Raw genomic sequence first — 21,329 nt, forward strand, 5'->3', positions numbered from 1 at the left:
GAAAGGGATCAACCCTCATTTGTCCCCTATTGACTGCTATATCTCAGAACAAAATGGGCTGCTTTTGTAAACCTGACCTGTGTTCTAATCATAAATGTGTGCTGTGTGAAATGTATTTAACTTATTAATACATATTTGTGACTTGTTTTACATATTCCATAAGGCACACACTATCCTATGTAACAATCTCTATTTATCTAGTGCTACGTAATAAAAAAACCCAAACATTACTCATGCAACATGTCTGTACTATTGCCAAGATCTATTGTAACTACAATTAACTTCCTGGTTGTCCATACAAATTAAACGAGAAATAATCACTTGGTATTTTGTATTGTACAACAGAAATGTTACTACATGTATATACTGCAGCACATCACACTGTCAAGATACATTGTGCATGCATGATGATTTATTTCCTGTTTGGTCTATTGAGATCTCAACTGTAACCCAGTCATCTTAATGTCTGTTGCGCGTCTCAAACTGTTGGGGTCTCTGCATGTACTGGCCCATATCCTTTGTTAAATACTGGTATCACCACAATATCCCCACATTCTTCCTGGGCTCACCGACTAGAACATCCTGGTTATATTTCTATGGTAAATTAGGACTACAATGTATTTGTCAATAAAGGCGTAGCACAGTTTATGAAAGGAACTGTCAAATGGATGTAGCTGCAACATTTAGTTACGCGATGGTGTAACATTTTGTACGATGAGGTGTTGGATAAACGCAACATACAGTCACTGACAGATGGAATAACACACACTGTGATCATCAAAAATGGAATTTAAATACTTGAATTTTACTGGATTAATATGTTTTATACATATTGCTTTGGCAAATGGTAAGTACATTTGTTTATTTGTTTTTTAGAAGTAATATTTATAAGATATAAGAAAATCTGGAATACCTTAAGAAAGAACAAGAGACATGAGCTGTATTATTTCAAAACAGAAAATGATCAATGACATTATTCAAGGGATGGATCTCAATAATCCATTTGTTTATTACCTGAGTTAGCACAAACTCTGGGTTAAACATCAAACTCATGGTCATATAACTACTGTTTGAAATTGTGTTTCTCGGAAATCTGTTAAATATGTGGTTGATGTGACAAGTTATTCAAAAAAAAATTTGTTGTTGCTAAAAACAATTCCATATCATATTAATACCATACTAATGACTCTGGTATGCATGGTGATACTTTGGAAGAGCACTGATCATTACTTTATACAAGATACAGAATGTAGAAAAAGACAGGAGGCATAAGCATTGATCATTACTTTATACAAGATACAGAATGTAGAAAAAGACAGGAGGCATAAGCATTGATCATTACTTTATACAAGATACAGAATGTAGAAAAAGACAGGAGGCATAAGCATTGATCATTACTTTATACAAATGTAGAAAATACAGAATGTTGGTCATTAGAAAAATGACAGGAGGCATAAGCATTGATCATTACTTTATACAAGATACAGAATGTAGAAAAAGACAGAAGGCATAAGCATTGATCATTACTTTTATACAAGATACAGAATGTAGAAAAAGACAGGAGGCATAAGCATTGATCATTACTTTATACAAGATACAGAATGTAGAAAAAGACAGGAGGCATAAGCATTGATCATTACTTTATACAAGATACAGAATGTAGAAAAAGACAGGAGGCATAAGCATTGATCATTACTTTATACAAGATACAGAATGTAGAAAAAGACAGGAGGCATAAGCATTGGTCATTACTTTATACAAGATACAGAATGTAGAAAAAGACAGGAGGCATAAGCATTGATCATTACTTTATACAAGATACATCAGTATGACAGGGCTTAAATGACATTAAAAAAATTCCATGACAAATTGTTCTTGCAGAATGCAGGAAACTGCATTTTAATGCATCTGTTTGTTTAATATTCTGAATCAGCATGCTCCTGTGCCCCCTTTGTGTATTGGTTTAGTGTCCCCCATGCATTAATATACACATAAGTCAAGGAAAAACATATGATTCCGTCTCCATTCCAAATAGTCGGTCTGGGATCGATCCCCGTTGGTGGGCTCATTGGGCTATTTCTCATTCCAGCCAGTGCACCATGACTGGTATATCAAAGACCGTGGTATATGTTATCCTGTCTGTGGGATGGTGCATATAAAAGATCCCTTGCTGCTAATCGAAAAGAGTAGCCCATGAAGTGGCGACAGTGGGTTTCCTCTCTCGGTATCTATGTGGTCCTTAACCACATGTCCGATGCCATATAACTGTAAATAAAATATGTTAAATAAAACATTTCCTTCCTTCCTTCCATTCCAAATATGATATGCATAAAGTTGGCTGGCCTGATTTTAACCCCCCCCCCCCCCCCCCCCCACCATGCACCCCATTACAAGAGTTATGGTCAAGTCTCCAAATATACACACATTTATAGTGTATCAGCTACAGTGCTTGAATGTCATGCCTGTTACATATTTTGCATATACACACTAATCAAAGTAATCCTGTTACAATTTTAGCATATCCCACACACTGAAACAAAGTAATCCTGTTACATTAAAGTATCCTGTTACATACATATCCCACACACTGAAACAAAGTAATCCTGTTACATATTTTAGCATATCCCACACACTGAAACAAAGTAATCCTGTTACATATTTTAGCATATCCCACACACTGAAACAAAGTAATCCTGTTACATATTTTAGCATATCCCACACACTGAAACAAAGTAATCCTGTTACATATTTTAGCATATCCCACACACTGAAACAAAAAATTCCCCACAAAGTATTCACATGTTCTTGAATGATGTGACATGTATATTTATTTCAGAGTATGAAATTTCTAAATATTCTTGCTCAAGTGGTACTACCAGGAAAGTACATAATTACATGATGTGATTGAAGAATTGAAACAGCATTGACAGATAGATAACTGGTGGTTAAGTTAACCAGTGGCTGGAAAAAAGTCACAATTTACTATAGAAAAAACAATCACAGGAAAAAAAGTAACAAAATGTATGGGTTTGCAGAGTATTGAATGTGGCTAAATTAAAAACAATCTTGGTGATCTTCCCGTCGAGTTCATGCAGACAGTTGGCCCGAACCCCAAGGAGTTTCCCACCAATGTTCACTCCTGTCCTGTGGAATGTTCATGATGCCACCATGAATAATAATCCTCATATGAACAACTTGTGTGAAGGTTGGAACAACATGTTTTTCAGCCTTGTGGGTTAATTACTACCACCCCTCAACCTGGCGGGTTATTGAATGGTTTCAACGTGTGCAGGCGACAGTGAGCACCATCATCCAGCAGGATGCAGTTGGCAACCCACCTCGACGACAGGTTCATCGACACTATGTGCAGTTGCAAGAGCACCTTCGCAACCTGTGTCGATTGTCGTGAGGACCGCAAGACTGTGGCAGAATTTCTCTATAACATCGGGTGGAACGTCCGCTTAAACCACCAACATTGAAAACAAAGAACATTGACAAAAACCCTCAGTGACAAAATGTGTTTGATCTGTCTTTCAGTTCCTAATATATTTTTTAATTAAAAGTTGTGACTTTTTTTTTCTCTTTTTTTCTATGACTTTTTTAACCTGTGACTATTTTTTTTAGATTCCTAGTTAACTAAGGCTTTAAACAACCAGGGGGTAATTCATTAAACTCTTCCAACTCTGTGATCAATGCAAAACCACATACAAGGACAATTCAATGTTGCTTAAAGTGACTAAAAATATAGGGCTGAATTTATTGTTTAATGTTTTAAAATTGTCTAGCAATTTCTGAAACTTGTGATATTGAACAAAATGTTCCCTGAATGATACATAAATCTACTTATCATGCCTAAAGCTTCTCCCATGTAGTTGCTAAGGTCCCATATGCATTGCATGTTGGTTTCAACAGCTTGGCTCAGTGCCAACGACTTGGAAAGGGACATTTTCAGAGGTTCATGTTAGAAACTATTGTGGTGATATTAACAGTTATGCAGTGAAGGGGCATATAGGTCTTCTTGGCACTAGCATCTGAATGTAGTTTTTGTCATGCATAGGAACCTGAGGGGACAGGATCTAAAAGAAGTTAATGTTTGTTTTGTTTAATGAAACCAAATCAAATGTGATGTTCTGTATGATTCATTCTAAAGTACATCAGAAAACAACACAAATAACTAATGTGTGTTTATACAAAAGAAAAGATAACTTTAAGTCTATAAACATTTTTAAAATGTGTTTGGCAATATGTTTAAGCATCAGACATTATATTTTTGTTTTAACTACAAATAAAAGCACACTGGTGCAATTACATGTACATGTATATATATTTTTGTGCTTATTTGTACTAACTGTAAGACAGATGTCGAGGTCAATCTGTATTTTATATATATATATTATTTTTAAACAACCCAAAATCCCACATAAAAATTTCTTAAAGGGACATTCCGAAGTTTGCTGCAATTGTTAAGATGTTATCGACTAAAAGAGACTTTCTGACGACTGTAATTACATATCAAATATATTTTTCTGCATAAAATATTAGTGGCTGTATATTAAACGTGTTTCTGATCGTTGTAATATTTGTACTAGGTTAAATTTCATTTTATTTCCTAAAAATAGTTTTTTCATTATTGAAGACAAAATCCAGTTTGGGCTTCTTATAAATATTAACATGGCCAGAAACACATAGACTATACAGATACTGATATTCTAAAGAAGAAATATATTTAATATGTAAGTTTAATCATAGAAATATTTTATTAGTCGGAAAAATCTTACAATACAGCAAACTCGGGAATGTCCCTTTAAATATACTTAACAGAGAAGCTGAAATAGAGAAGCAAACAGAATCCACAAAGTTAATTAACAGTCTTGTTTACAACAATCTAGTTTGGGATACAACCTAATCAGTTTATAACAAATGCTTTGACAAATAGCTTTATAAGGATCCTGTGACAATTTTTTTACAATCAGCTATATGTATAGTAGTTATAATATATCACTTAATGACATACATGTAATAATTAATTAGAAATTTAAAAAATTACGATACAGTCAAAATCAATAATACATATACTTAAACAAAATATATGTATACATATATACCCAGTACATGGATATCTACAATTGTTTTATGTTCAGGTGGACCAGCATGGATACCACTGTGCCAGAACCCGGTCTTAAACAACTCTAATCATTCTATGCTCTTCAACAATGGCACATCATCGGGATCACAAGGAACTTCCAATTCAACATTCTGTTTCTGCACAGTACAGTCCAACCACAGCTTCACCCTCGAGATAAAACGAATAAAGATCAGGACTCACCCATTAGGCGATGGGACTCAACTGGATATGTTCTTCACTAATGGAGAACACGGAAATAACAGCTGTGAAAAAATCAACCTGGTGGACGTCTACAATAAACCGTTTGACACAGACTGTCTGGCAGCCTTCTCTCCTGACCAAAATTCATCGGAATATTGTTGGAGTAAAATCGAAAATTTTTCAGCATTTGGATTCTACAAGAATATGTCTTCCTACATGCGCATCTACTTGACACTTAAAGGTAAGATAATTAAGGTAAAGGTAGGAACCATGAAATGTTTGTGTTCAAGTTTTCTCATTAGATTTCTGTTAATGAGGAAATGTGCACTGTGCATATATTTTTTCCCTAGCTTTTTTTTTAACATGATGCGGCACTATGCCTCAATAGTCTAACACCATCTTGTCTCAATCAGCGCCATGTTGCCTTAAGACTATATAAACAAGCCTTTTCAATAATTCATTATAAAACTGAATTTACAAAACAAGGAAGAAAATGTTTTATTTAACAACGCACACAACCATTCTGTCTTGGGCAATGATCCATATTATTTAGCCTCTACCCTTTGACCAATCCAGCTTGGGTGACCCTACCTGAGGTCAAAGTGCTGGCTGACATGCATGTACATGTAGCTCTCTGGGTCACTGATATATACAAGCTACCTCACCTCTTCAAGGAATGGACTGTGCCATTGTCTCACTGGATTGGAAAATACACACATACAGTAAAATCTCTCAAAACTTGACCCTCTGTAAACCGGAATTCCCTCACAACCAGACATTTTTCATGGCCCCTTTGTATATATCATTACTGATGAGAACCTCTCTAAACTGGACATCTCTAAAAACTACACTTTTTACTTGCTTCCAAAGGTGTCTGGTTTCAAGGAATTTCACTGTATATCATGATTACTGTAATTAATATACGGATGTTATCAATATTTAATATATATAATAGAACAAACTTGCTATATAAAAACATTTTTCCATTTCCAAGAAACAAAACAGATTTTTTTTTCTAAGCCCCAATTAACTGTCACATTTATATATATGTAATTGCAGGTGATGGGATCATAAATACAAACTGCAGTAACTCAAGTGTTCCACCAACAATATTTTCCTTAGACCAAGGATGTGGGGGAGACAACTCTTCATTTACTACTGTGAAGAATGCACAAAACAATGATACAAGTACTGTAACGAATGCACAAAACAATGATACAAGTACACCTGGAACCACATCTGTACAGACTACACCACAGAAAAATGGCACCAATTTAGAGCAAACTGAAGAAAATTACTTCAACAGTATGTTTGTTTTAAATGACTTGTATAAACAAAATATTTATGTACTTTAACCAATTATTAGGGGTTGTTTTATCCTCATTCATTGATTCAATTATACCCATGTAACTATATTAAGTCTCATTATTATTAATAAAGTAACAGGGTATTGTTAGCTCATGGTAACAGGTGATAGCTACATTTACAATTTAATTTATCTACACATTTTATACAGGGTATTGTTGAAGATGTCTTAAGTTTTTTAACAACTGTGTCTGACATGTCTTTTTTGTGTAATATAAAACACATTGAAAAAAAACACTTGCTAATACAGTGCATTCTAGTTTTCCAGTATATGGATTATTATTAGTGAATGGTATTAACTTATTAATTTATAAGTAATTTCAAATGAAAATAGATTTAAAGAAATAAAAGAAAGTTTGTGTGTTGTGTTTTTCAGTTATGAACATTGGAATACTGCTCATCAGTGTGGGTGCAGGATTTCTACTTCTTTCAATCTTCCTGTTGGCCATAACATGCAGGTATTTCATTATAACATGTACAGACTTTACGATATGAATTTGGTTTGTCACAAGTTTGTACTACTTTATACAATAGTAATTAATGTTTTTCTACCACTGCTACACAATCGAGCAATGGTTGAATGCCACAAACATATTACGTATCTACAAAATTTGACTGTTGAAAATATTCTGCACTACACAGTATTTACAACTCATGCCATATCTTGTTTTACATACATGCACATGTCAGTTTGATGGTAATTTGTAATACTCATATCATACACAAATGCCTCATAATTTAAGCAGAGTTGTATTTTTTTTATTGAAAACATATTTTACTGCATATAACATATACCGGGTATATATATATATATATATATATATATATATATATATACAAAAGGATTGGGCACAAGTTATTCAACTTATGAGGCCCTCTCCTAACTACAAACATTAAATTGTACAATAATGGTGAATGCAATTTTCAATAAATCAATCAATCAATCAGTTAAAGTAAACGTTTGTGAAAAAGACTGAATAAACTGAAAGGACAGAAAAGGAAAAGAAAAGAAATAGAAGTAATCAATCTTCATTATTAACATTTTATCTTCAGTTGTGTTATTTGATTCAGTTCTGTTAATGGACCAGCACATATTGTATTACTGTTCCACTTTACTATTTCTCATTCCAGCCAGTGCACCACGACTGGTATATCAAAGGCTGTGGTATGTACTACCCTATCTGTGGGATGGTGCATATAAAAGATCCCTTGCTGCTAATCGAAATGAGTAGCCCATGAAGTGACGACAGCAGGTTTCCTCTCTCAATATCTGTGTGGTCCTTAACCATATGTTTGACGCCATATAACTGTAAATAAAATGTGTTGATAAATAAAATATTTCTTTCTTTGTTCCACTTTATGGCGCTTATTGTCCTAGTCATTAAACAGAAATAATATAATTTAAATAATTTGTAGAAAAACAACTTCATTATTTTGTCTTGTTTTTAGAAAAAGAAAGAAAGAAGATACATCCACAGATGATGATGATGTGGAGAAGACATTAAGTCCCGTTTCCCTGACAACAGAAAATGACAAGAAGATTCCGTGCAAAGACAATTCAGAATATGACAAGTCTCCATCACTGGCCAGAAATGTTAGTTCCCTGCATGATGGTGCAGCTAGCAAAACACCTGATGACCCTGTAAGTAGACGACATACAGATGGGCACATCGACCTGGAGCTGAAAGAACTGGGAAGAAAACCTCATTATGTTGCCATGAAAGACTTGAACAGAGTCGATGATGGAGCCAGGCAGTTGCTTGGTGACAAAGACACAGGTAGCCAGGGTCAAGTGGAGACAGGTGCAGATAAAAACCAACAGACGTGCAGCACAACATACAAAAATGAACAGAATCAGGAACCAACAGGCAAGAACCAACCACTGCCCAAAAGCAATGAAATCAAAGAGAGTTTATGCATAGTAAATCCTGGTTCTGGTTCAGCAGACCAGCCGCTTCAAGCTTCGGTGGAAAGTCAGTCTCCAAAGAAAAATCATGACACCATGGTCTCTAAAGTTTGTCCTAACACCAATCTGGAAACAGTTGATGAGTTGGATGTGCAACCCTCAAATGGAATAACTGACAGTGAAGTCCTTGATGATGACAATGGAGACAGTGTAGATGCCATTTATGTAAATTACTCCAATGACAGTATTCATTCAAAAACAATTCCAACAAGTTCACTTGAATGCTCAAATGATTTGGACCCATATGTAAATATCTCAGGACATACTAACACAAAGACAGATCTTAATGACTCAAGTCCACAAATACAGGCAGTAAATCAAACAGATCCTACAGAAATTCACCAAGTGTCTTCTATTAAGAGGTCACCCGATGAACTACCGAAAGAAAAAGCTCCTGTTGAAGCCTCAAGCAAGCATGCAGCTTCTGAACCAAATTCACTTCCAGATGGACAAGATAAGACAGCTAACCAAACCCAAGTGAAAACATTAAATGGTATGAAGAATACAGAATCCAAAACACCAACACTCAATTCCCAACATCCGCCTGTTCCAACAAACAAGGAAGAACCAGACTATGACACCATTTCAACTTCTTCTGAAGGGACTGATGAGGTGGAATGCAAAAAGGAATTACAAGCAGCAACTGGAAAGTCAAACGATAAACCACCAGAAAGCAAATCAAGAGCCAGAGAAGAAAGTCCTTCATTGACACGGAAAGAATCGGTTAAGGTAATTTTCCTGAAACCACAGACTGTCACACCCAGTGATGAGGAAAGCTTGTGTCCATGGCTGGATGCTGAAGAAAAGACCCCTAAACCAGTTAGATTACAGCAGGCAAGGTCTTTTGATGTAGATCTACTCCAGAATACCAGAGTTAAACCTGATACGCCAATACGATCAGTGAGTGAAGACACAATATTGAAAACCTCTGATGCAGATTTTGAGAATGAAGGTGAGCATCTGTATGAAGAAGTCGATGACGATTTAAAGGCGTTAACAACATCGAACAACGAATCCCAAATCAAACATGATGAAATGAACGTAACACCCAGTGACCAAAGCCCAGCGTTAAAGAACAGCAGAGAAATGCTTGAAGCAAACAAAGACATACCATTTACTGATGGGCAACACAATTTGGATCACATGGTGGATAATGACATTTATACTCTGCCTGATGATGCTTTCGAAAGCTTGGCATTGAATGGGAAACAAGGACAGAATAATAAAACAAATCCATACACCAACAAAACAGGTTTGGATCAACAGAATGAAAGCGACCGTCACTCTATGACCAAAATGTGATGCCATATACCCTGAAGCTTAGAACCTAGCTGTCCATAAGGTGAACAGAAAGTATATTCACAGAAGCCGTTTGATTACACTGTTGATTATGATCTAAACGCTATCACTCAGACGGAGATCATCAATTTAAAAACAATGGCTTGCTGTCCATAAGGTGAACAGAAAGTATATTCACAGAAGCCGTTTGATTACACTGTTGATTATGATCTAAACGCTATCACTCAGACTGAGATCATCAATTTAAAAACAATGGCTTGCTTTAATCTTTCTAAATATTATTTTGAAATGTATTGTGTGTACGTGCATGTCACATTGCAGTGGGACCTGCCAAAACAGGACCATGGATAAAACTAGAATACTGTCAAAACAGGCCACATTTTAAAGTCCTAAGACTGGTTCCTGTTATGTATACTGTTTTAGGTCCAGTGTAATAATCAGGTTAAAATAATAATAAAATAAAATTTAAAAAGAAAACAGTCTTTAAAAATAATCAGAAGTAAATATATAACACTATAATCTAACTAATTAGTTACTTAGTAAACATTTTAATACGGTTTTATTACAGCAATAAAAAATAAAAATAATTTATATGGATATATCCTTTCCTTTCAACTTATTTTCGTGCTTATATCCAATTAAGGTTCAAGCACACTGTCCTGGGCACACACTTCAGCTATCTGGGCTGTCTGTCCGGGATACTGGGTTAGTTGTTAGCGGTTAGTGAGAGAGAAGAGGGTGTAGTGGTCTTACACCTACCCACTGAGTCGTTAAAACTGTACTGTGAACCCTGTACCTATCAGCCTTAAGTCCGAAGGCTTAACCACGACACCACCGATGCAATAATACTAAATGGCATACATGGCAAGGGAGACAACTCATACTTTATTACATTTTGTATCCTAGTACACTAATCCTCAAAATACCTTCCCTATGAAAAGTGGATCTTGTTTATATCAAAGGATAAATATTAGAATCCTAAGGTGGCCTGGGTTTGGCACATTCCACTGTATGATTATTATTATTAACTACCTTTACTCCATATGGACTCTAAATATCACAAATACATGTGTGTATATATACTAAAAATGTCACCTTGTATGGAGCTTTGATTAAAGTTGCATGATTTGCTATTTTGATTTACCTGAGATTAAATAACTGACAACAATCATTATTATTTTTTAAATTGTTGGTTTTGTGTTTTGAACTATGACAGAGATGGAAGCTTTCAAATGTGTAAACTGTTGAAAAGTTTTGTAATTTCATTTAATGATTGTCGGTTATTTCTTTTACATTCATCAGGGTATGAATAAAACAAATCATCCACAAAAAGCTGTTCACACATAAGTTTGAGGATGATTTTTTTTGGTTCATACTTAGATGAATGTAAAAGAAATATCCTTTCACTTAACTTTGAAACATACTTACTGATAACAACACTAAAAGTTCATATTTTATTTTGAATGCTTGTTTTGTTTCTAAACAAAAACACTCAATAAGATGAAAAATGAACCATCAGCTGGACCAATGGGATGACAATAAATTGTAACAAATGTTAAGGAAATCTTATTATTGTAAATTAGCTAAAAGGTTTCTCAGCTTGATGTTTGTCAATTTGGTTATAAACGGGTTAAGGCTTTGTTAATTGTATTATTAATTGTATTATTAAATTATTAATTGTATTATTAATTGTATTATTAATTGTGAACACTGAAGGGGTTGGATTTAGCTCAATAGGTAGAACATTTGCCGGAGTTGCTTGGATCATAGGATCAAACCATCTTGGTAGAACCACTGGGCCCAATGAATGGTTTACCATTAGCCATGGTATGTGCCATGCTGTCCTATGGGTGGGAAGGTGCATATAAAAGATCCTTTGGTTCCAATGGAAAAATGTTTTCTCTGAAGACTGTGTGTCAAAACGGTCAAATGTTTTGACTTCCAGAAGCTGATAAATGTATAATCAGTGCTATAATGGTATTGTTAACTGAAAAAAACCCTCGTTAGCACTGGAAGACTCATTTTTAGTTCAAAGTTGGTTGTTTTAAATGTATTAAAGCTGTAAGTTATGCAATACCAGCATGTGTGACTTTGCTCATGCAAGAAAACCAGTACAAATGAATGACTTTTACTTCGGAGACAGATGTTTAATTATGTAAATTATGGAATCTGTAATTCCTTCAAATAGCTTTAAATGGGTCCATGGTGTGGAGAAATACTACAAGAATAACTACAATTAAGCTTGTTACTGCTATTGTTTCCACTTACATACATGTATGCTTGCACTTGTTACAATCAGTATATTACAAGTTGAGTGTTAAACATTCACTACATAGACTGAGCCCTCACTTGATTAAAACAGTGTCTTCTGCAAAATTTACCTTAACTTAGCTTAGTAACTTGTTTAACGTGTCCATATACCACTAGGGTTTCGAACACGCCTATCCCGAGTCCGGCCTCCGATAGGATCGGGAGTCTGACTCGGGACACGGATAACCTAACAAATAGGGGAAATTTTGAAAATTAACGCCAAAAGTATAAAAAGGGGGAAATTGGGGTTAAAAAAGTTTGGCTGTGCCCTTAAAGAAACATATTAAGATTCCTATCCTATATAAATTATTAATATAATATATTTTCGGCGCAAATTTAGATGGGCTGGTCTAATATTAATAATAATTCTTAAACAATATTCATTAAGCCCATGGGAGGTTAAGAGGAAAGGGGCTGCCAGTCATATTTTAAACATTGGTGTGACAAGGTGAGGGTCGGGAGGGAGGGGAGGCCGGCCCTACACAAAACCTAAGGCCGAACCGCCTACGCATATAGCCCCAAAGAATGCTCTAACTCCCGGCATCCCATCACCCCCACCCCCAATTTACCTTAATGTTGTATTTAAAATTAAAAACTGATTTTCAATAATGTTTGGGAATTATTTTGAAAAATAATTAAAACTGATTGATTGATATTTGTTAAAGTGTGTTACTGTTAAAATTAATGTGAAGACTAACTATGTACTTCATAAACTGTGATATATTTATATTTGTTTTTTGTTACATTCAGATTTTTTTTAAATAGCTAGACTTATTGTGACATAGTTACCATGTTGTTACATGGCTCCAACTTAACGAAGGCACCGACGGCAATCGCTGTCATTGGGATATAAATTGCTGTGGGTCGGGAGCATCACCAATGGCACTTTTGTACTGCTGAATAAAAATTACGGCCTGTCGGTAAAACTCCTCGACAGCAGCAAAATTAATATATCTTGTGTACATTATCTGCCAGTATTTAACATTTGTACACTTGAAATATGTCTACATGCAACAAAATAATTTTTAAGTCATATTTATTTCCTGTAAAAGTCATCTTTAAAAAAAATTGACAGCGGCAGGCTCAATTTTTGCCGGCGGTGGGCCATTTCACTCATGGAATTTGTTTTTTAATGCCATGGGTGACAAATTCTTAAGTTCGAGCCCTAAGTTAGTTATTGAAGATTGACACTTGTAAGCAGACTTGGGATACACTTCAAATCGGTCATTTTATTCTAAGTTTTTTTAGAAGATGGATTACCTGATGAAGAAGTGATTTTGTTTTAATGTGCAGATACAATGTATAATGTAAGACATAAGGAGAATTAGTTTGAAACATAGTTTGACTTCATATCCTGTAATTTCAAATAAAATATGAAAATATTATACCAGTTGTTATGTTATCAGTTTGATTGTTTTATTTAACACCACTACTAAAGAACACCAATCAATCAATCATCAGACATTGGATGACAAACATTTAGTAGTTCTGATGTATAGTCTTCAGAGGAAATACTTTATTTTTCCAGTAGCAGCAAGAGATCTTTTAAATGCATATTCCCACAGACAGTACAGCACATACCATGGCCTTTGATATATACTGATTAATGTTACATTATCAGCTTTCTGTCAGTACAGTGTTTGTCATGCATACTTTTTTCCTATTTTTTATAATGTAGCATACTTGTACTTGATCTAGAGTGTTATAGAATAAAGTCATTGCCAGCTTACACATTTTATTAACTGGGTTTTTTTTAAATATGGACTTTCGGTCAGATAGAAAGGAGTAAACAGTTCTCTACATTGCGTCTGATTTGGCGACTAAAACATATATTATCTATATAAAAATACAAGTAGACACAATTTGGCTCCTAGGTGGAAAAGTTAACATAGAGGCCTGATATACGGGTACACAATATTTCACGTGAACCATCGTTCTGTTGGCTTGTCCATTAACTGGGCTAGCTCTGGCACTCGCCAAATTCGACAATTGCGAAGTTTGAAAGCAGTTGGCAAATTTTATTTTAATTAGGCGAAATAATTTCATGTAATAATTGACAGTTTTAAAAAAAATAAACTGACAATTTCTGCAATTTTTGAAGTTTAATAAACAATTTGGCAAATTGTTTTGCTCACTCAGAGCTAGCCCTGATTAGCAACTTTAAAATAATGTGAACCGCCAAACGGCTTTGTGATGAACTTTTACATTCTAAAATTAAAAATTAAAGTTACAAACAGGTCTGCAGTCCATTTCACAAAACATTGTAAGTTTACTCTTGTAAACTACAGTTATATGTGTCATACGTTTATATGTTTATATCTATTTCACACAGAAAATTACATCATTACAGAAGATGGAGCATTAATTTGTAAGAACTAAAGAAAATGAAATATTATATTATTTCAAAATATAATAGCTAGTACAGCTATTATATTTTGAAATAATAAAATATTTCAGTGTTAGTAATAAAACGAATTGTGGCTTAGTCATAGATTTACATTTACATGTAAAATTAGATTTACGATGTTTTGTGAAAACATTGGTCTCTGGACAGATTTGTGGATACTTGATGCATAATGCATCACAAAACTCATTTAATTTGAAAAGCACTTGGAATATTAATGTCATGCAGAATCACTGTTCAAGTGTGTTAGGCTTAGGTGCTTATGAAGGAAGGAAGGAAATGTTTTATTTAATGATGTACTCAACACATTTTATTTACAGTTATATGGTGTCAGACATATGGTTAAGGAACACACAGATATATAGAGGAAACCCGCTGTCGCCACTTCATGAGTTACTCTTTTCGATTAGCAGCAAGGGATCTTTTATATGCACCATCCCAGACAGGATAGTACATACCACGGAATTTGTTACACCAGTTGTGGAGCACTGGCTGGAACCAGAAATAGCTCAATGGGGTCACCGATGAGGATTGATCCTAAACTGACCGTGCATTAAGCTAACGCTTTACCACTGGGCTATGTCCCGCCCAGGTACTTATGAATTACACAAATATAATTCACATACCTAAGTAAAAATCATATGGACCATCTTCTGAGTAGCTAAAATTTTAAGATACTGTTCCTTGACATACAATAGCCTTTGATATACCAACAGTTGGAACAGAAAATAATACAATAGCCTTTGATATACCAACAGTTGGAACAGAAAATAATACAATAGCCTTTGATATACCAACAGTTGGAACAGAAAATAATACAAAGTCCATATATACTGACACGAATCAATAAACCCCAGAAACATCCCATACAAACATGCATGAAGTCAGAGAGACGAGTGTTGTAACCACACAACCACATCGTGTAACCCGCTGATTACGTTAGACTTCCGATAAACTCAATGTTGGGATGTATTGATTTGCGTGTTGTGTGGGAGAAAAAAAACAAAAAACAAGATGAGTTCACGATCAGATACAGACACCATGGCTTCAACTTGTGGCAACGAGCAACAACAAAACCATGTCAACCACTGGAGATGATTCACTGACACTGTTACCAACAGGATTCTGTACCACCAGCAGGACTGTCTCTTCCTGTGTGGATAGCCAAGTCTGTAAGATAATAATATCTGAAGGTGACCGTTGATTGATTTTTCTCCCAGTCGAGACACACAAGCTGTTGACTCCCAAGTTATATAGTGGCGAGTTGCGACACACAAAAAATTGACATGACGTCGGTACAGTGTACAATGACGATCACTGTGGCAGTGACAGAACAATTAAGATGCATGTCATGTCAATGAATGTGACACTGGAGTTGTAATTAACAGTGACAGGACAAGGTAGATGTCATCAGCCATCTCAGTGAATGTGACACTGGAGTTGTAATTAACAGTGACAGGACAAGGTAGATGTCATCAGCCATCTCAGTGAATGTGACACTGGAGTTGTAATTAACAGTGACAGTACAAGGTAGATATCATCAGCCATCTCAGTGAATGTGACACTGGAGTTGTAATTAACAGTGACAGGACAAGGTAGATGTCATCAGCCATCTCAGTGAATGTGACACTGGAGTTGTAATTAACAGTGACAGTACAAGGTAGATGTCATCAGCCATCTCAGTGAATGCGACACTGGAGTTGTAATTAACAGTGACAGGACAAGGTAGATGTCATCAGCCATCTCAGTGAATGTGACACTGGAGTTGTAATTATTGCTCAGTCATGTGATTTATCAACATAAATATAAGGTAAGGTTTTAGTCAATTAAGCTTTATTTGTGAAGCATTTATTAAATATGCAATGTGTATATGAGAGTGACAAGTGGATATGATGGTCGCAAATTATGCCCTATCTACATGTACATGATTTTTGTACATTGAAAGATAAAATTATAGTCCATCCCACAGGGATCACATTTTTTTCATACTATGTAATTTACTACAAGTTATTTATTTCCAAACCGACTGATTTGTAAATTGCACACATAAATTGTATTTCTTTGTTATTTCCAAAACACTTTTACTTTTCATTTTACGTCAAACCAAACTGAAATTATTTACAAAAAACATTTTAATAGAATGATCGGACAGACTATAACTTGCAACATTTATTATGAACTGCTCCTTATAAGGATATATTTCTCAATGTATGCAACATACCATAATATAATAGCATACCATGCAGGATATGCTCATTCTTCTTAGATAAGGATAAACTCTAAAAGCTGCAAAAAGTAAAGTTTGTTTGCTTTATTTAACGACGCCACTAGAGCACATAGATTTTTTATTTTATCATCGGCTATTGGACGTCAAACATATGGTCATTCTGACACTGTTTTTTAGAGGAAACCCGCTGTCACCGCATAGGCTACTCTTTTACGACAGGCAGCAAGGGATCTTTTATTTGCACTTCCCACAGGCAGGATAGCACAAACCATGGCCTTTGTTGAACCAGTTATGGATCACTGGTCGGTGCAAGTGGTTTACACCTACCCATTGAACCTTGCGGAGCACTCACTCAGGGTTTGGAGTCGGTATCTGGATTAAAAATCCCATGCCTCGACTGGGATCCGAACCCAGTACCTACCAGCCTGTAGATCAATGGCCTAACCACGACGCCACCGAGGCCGGTCTAAAAGCTGTAAAAGACATATTACTGGATGAAAACAGAACATATACAGTGAAACCCCTCTAAACCGGACACCCTTGGACCACGTAAAATGTCCGGTGTTAAGAGGTATCCGGTTTAGAGAGGTTACTATGTTTACTGATTTTTTTTAAAAGGACCGTGAAAAATGTCTGGTTTTGAGGGAATTCCGGTTGACAGGGTGTCTGGTTTTGAGAGGTTTCACTGTATATTGCATACATGTACATGTATACCACATAGACTGCTTTTAATTATCAAGAATATTCCATTTTGTGATAATGTTTTCCACAGACAGAACAACATATACCACACACTCTTATATTCCAGTCATGAAGAAATTAAATAAATTTTATACAAAACAGAAAAGAAAATGCCAAATAAACAGAGATGGACAATCTTTCTAACAGACAAACACATGTAAAGGCAGTGGTCATGTACATGCACCTGTAAACATGGTTTTACATCTGCTTCAAACAAACAATGTGAATACACTACCAGTGTTCGAGATTAACGGTATCCCGATATCCCAGGGATACCAGAATTTAATTTTGGATACCAGACTTCAAGAACCCAGTATCCCACCGGGATACCATATAATGTTGTTGCTGTTTTTTTAATCCTGCGTTTTTAGTTTTCACTAAAACAATGGAAGTCGTCATTTACTGGTAAGTTAAGATAAAGTATTTTCGAGCTCGTACCCAGTTTAATACTATGCCATAACAATATCCCCACCCCAACTTATACCCAGTCTAATGGTACACTGGAGCAATAGCGGTGTAGCAATAGACTGGGAACCGCTAAGTCGCTATTGTTTTTGTTGAATGTTTTCTCCCTTCAAATTTTATTTGAGGTATTGATTCCACATCTGCAGAAAATTGATACAGGTAGGTTTATCATTAGTAATGTCAGAAACACTTATAGATTACTGCTAAATATTAATTTATGTCAATATTACTAAAAATATTGATGCAGCAAATCTTTTTGCCAATTTGTTTCATTGCGAATATCACAAATTCCGTGATCTCGATTGCGGCGAAGCAATAGACTGGGAACGAATGTCGTCCAAATTTGTTATGATGTTATTTATGAATTTCATTTAAGTGGGATACTAAATTCTCAAGTGGTATACCAGATTTGGAAATGTTAAGTATCCAACTGGGATATACTGCCCAAAATTTTTAATCTCGACCACTGACTACGTGACAAAGTACCGGTAAGATACATGTAAATGTGAAGTCAAATTAACAGATATAAATGAAGCCAAGACTGATATTATAAACAACTATTTTGCCGATTCATAGCTTTCCTGTCTTGGACGAAGGAGCTGGCAGTGGTCAGAACCTGTGCCCAAGACAGGCATGCACTACAACAGCTTGCTCTGAATGTGCATGCTAACACTTGACCATTGACAAATTCATATAAATATCTACATTTGTGTATCATATCCCATTTAAAAGACTGGCATACAATATTGTACAGTAGCCAACAGAGCAATATACAATATTCAGTAAAGAGAATGATTACACCAGCCTTCTGTTACTGTTAGCATGGCAAACTAAAATCCAGTTTATTACAGATCAATATGCAGCATTGACACTGTAGATATAAATATAGGCAACAAATAGTTAAACCATCTGAGAGGAAAAATAGTCTAAACAAGACTGAGTATCTAGTAAATCCCAGGTATGATCAATACCTTATATACTGATGATCAAAACAAAGTATAATTATCGTGTTTTTTCGGAATAATAAACTTAAAACACAAGTGGATGCAAAAGCTGTATTTGAAAAGCATAATCATTTGGCAAGATATGAATACTGGTATATATATGCACAATAATTACCATCCAGTGAACATCAGTTCACAGCACAAGGGTAAAATGTGTGACTGCACATAAAAATGATTCAGTATACTTGTTGATGTTGTTACTGCCTTGTTGCTTCTGTGTTTGATAGAAAAGATGTCTAACGACACCCCAGCACGAAAATACATCGGGCTATTGGGTGGCTTCTGTGTTTGTTGTTGTTGGGGATGAGTTTTTGTTTTGTTTTGTTGGGGCTTTTGGGGTCGGAGGTGGGACAAGGAGGATATGAAAGTTCAACCAACAAAAACTTGAGCAAACTCTCCAAACCCACAGTATAACTAATATGTTTGCATTTATGTAATTATCAAATTATGATCTGTTTGCCCTTAATTAATATTATTTGATATTTCTCTCCTTTCAAACAGCAACCCCCCTCCTCCAGTGTAGTTTTGTAAAAAACGAAAAAACTATTATTTAATTTAAAAGTATATTAGAACCACATTGTCAACATTTTATCTTTAAAATGCATATTATATAAAATTACTTTAACAGATAACAAAATGCAATAATCTATATCTTATAATAATGAATCTATAGTTCTTTGAAGGTTGCAATTAAAAAAAATAATAAATTAACAGAATTTTATAAAGCAATAATAATTGATAGGCACGGGTAGATACTGGTATAAGTTCACTGGATTCTAAATATGCATCTGCATGTACATACACACAGATATAAAATTACAAACATTCACAGCTAGAATGAAGGTTTGCTGTGAACCAAATCTATCTGACATGAGAAAAACCTAGAGCCAACAGATGCATCACATAATGAGAGAGAGATCAGAGGGAGTAGAAGTACAGAGCTAATGGAGCTGCAATTGGCGCAGACCCAAACCGGAGGGGGGAGGAGGGGTAGGTAGGTAAAATATCTCCTTCTCTTCCCCGCAGTGAGCACCTTCACCCCAGCTCTCCTAATATAAAAGACCTTGTACAGGTAATCTTGCCATCAGGTCATACAACTTGCAGCTGTTTTCTCTTGCTGCTTCTTAGCAATAGCTTTTTTTCTTTTCTTTTCTTTTTCTTTTTTTCTTCTCATTTGTTCATTGAGTACACAATTGTATCAGGTTCCAATTTAAAAAATTTAAAAAAATTTGATATGTTATCAAGAAGAACGAAGCTCTAACATTATTCTATTGCCAATTAAAGTTCCTTTCAATTATCGTGATGGTTCTGGCTTTTTTGTTACGTTAACTGCAGTAGATATACATGTATGCCAAAACCTGAGTTTCAGCCATTTGAAAACCTGTAGCCACAGTAATTTTATCTTAGTTAAATAAAACAGGAGGGGCTTGTTAGAGAAAACGAAAACAAGAAATATAGTATCAAACATGTCATTTTTAAATGAGCTTCCTCGTAAACATAAATGAATACATGTACATTGAAACTCCTCTAAACCGGACACCCTCTGGACCAGGTAAAAAGTCTGGTTTTAAGAGGTATCCAGTTTAGAGAGGTTATCTTCTGTACAGATATTTAAAAGGGGCCGTGAAAAATGTCTGGTTTTGAGAGGTATCATATGTATATATTATTCAGAACTTCAGAGAATATTCAGTGTAAACAGAGATTCAGTGTATTCAGACCACAAGCCAAGATATCCAAAGGTTGAAAATTACAAATATATGTTTATATATACTGATAGATCTATGTAATTCAGAATGTCAAAACAAAAAGAAGGAAAATACAAAGAAAGAAAATAAATTCACTTTGTAACCAAGCAGGAGTTAATCTACATATTGCAAATGATCAGCAATGTTTACCGACATCTTCACATCATTTTCAGCTTTCTATCCAATTTAACACATCAAACAGCTGTGAAAATATTTCCAGTGAAAACACATATCACAATTGCAAGTGAGAGTGGAATAACAGGTACAATGAAGAGGAGACTTCCTACATACATCCCCTGCGCGTGCTGTAACCTCACCGTGGTGCAGGGGTGTAACATTCTCTTTGAGAATGGCCAATACAGCACAAATTGAAGTTTAGAGTAAAATTCGGTGTCCTTGGAGTTCTGTGATATTTTTATTTGTATTTTTGGCACAGTTCTTTACACTGTTTTTGTTTAAACCTTGAATTTTTATATT

The 21,329-nt window shown here is 35.1% G+C and overlaps 2 protein-coding genes across 2 annotated transcripts in view; one reads left to right on the top strand and one right to left on the bottom strand.

The window, feature by feature from the left end:
- The window catches only part of LOC121370965 (activating signal cointegrator 1 complex subunit 3-like), a 179,091-nt gene that overhangs the window by 15,786 nt on the left and 141,976 nt on the right, over window positions 1-21,329 (bottom strand). The gene's annotated exons all lie outside the window — the stretch shown is intronic.
- The window catches only part of LOC121370966, a 76,160-nt gene continuing 70,531 nt past the window's right edge, over window positions 15,701-21,329 (top strand). Inside the window, exon 1 of the mRNA XM_041496525.1 lies at window positions 15,701-16,480. The gene's annotated coding sequence lies outside the window, so the exon portion shown is untranslated. The remainder of the gene's footprint in view (window positions 16,481-21,329) is intronic.

The sequence above is a fragment of the Gigantopelta aegis genome, chromosome 4 (assembly GCF_016097555.1).
Source record: "Gigantopelta aegis isolate Gae_Host chromosome 4, Gae_host_genome, whole genome shotgun sequence".
Taxonomy (NCBI): Eukaryota; Metazoa; Mollusca; class Gastropoda; order Neomphalida; family Peltospiridae; genus Gigantopelta; species Gigantopelta aegis.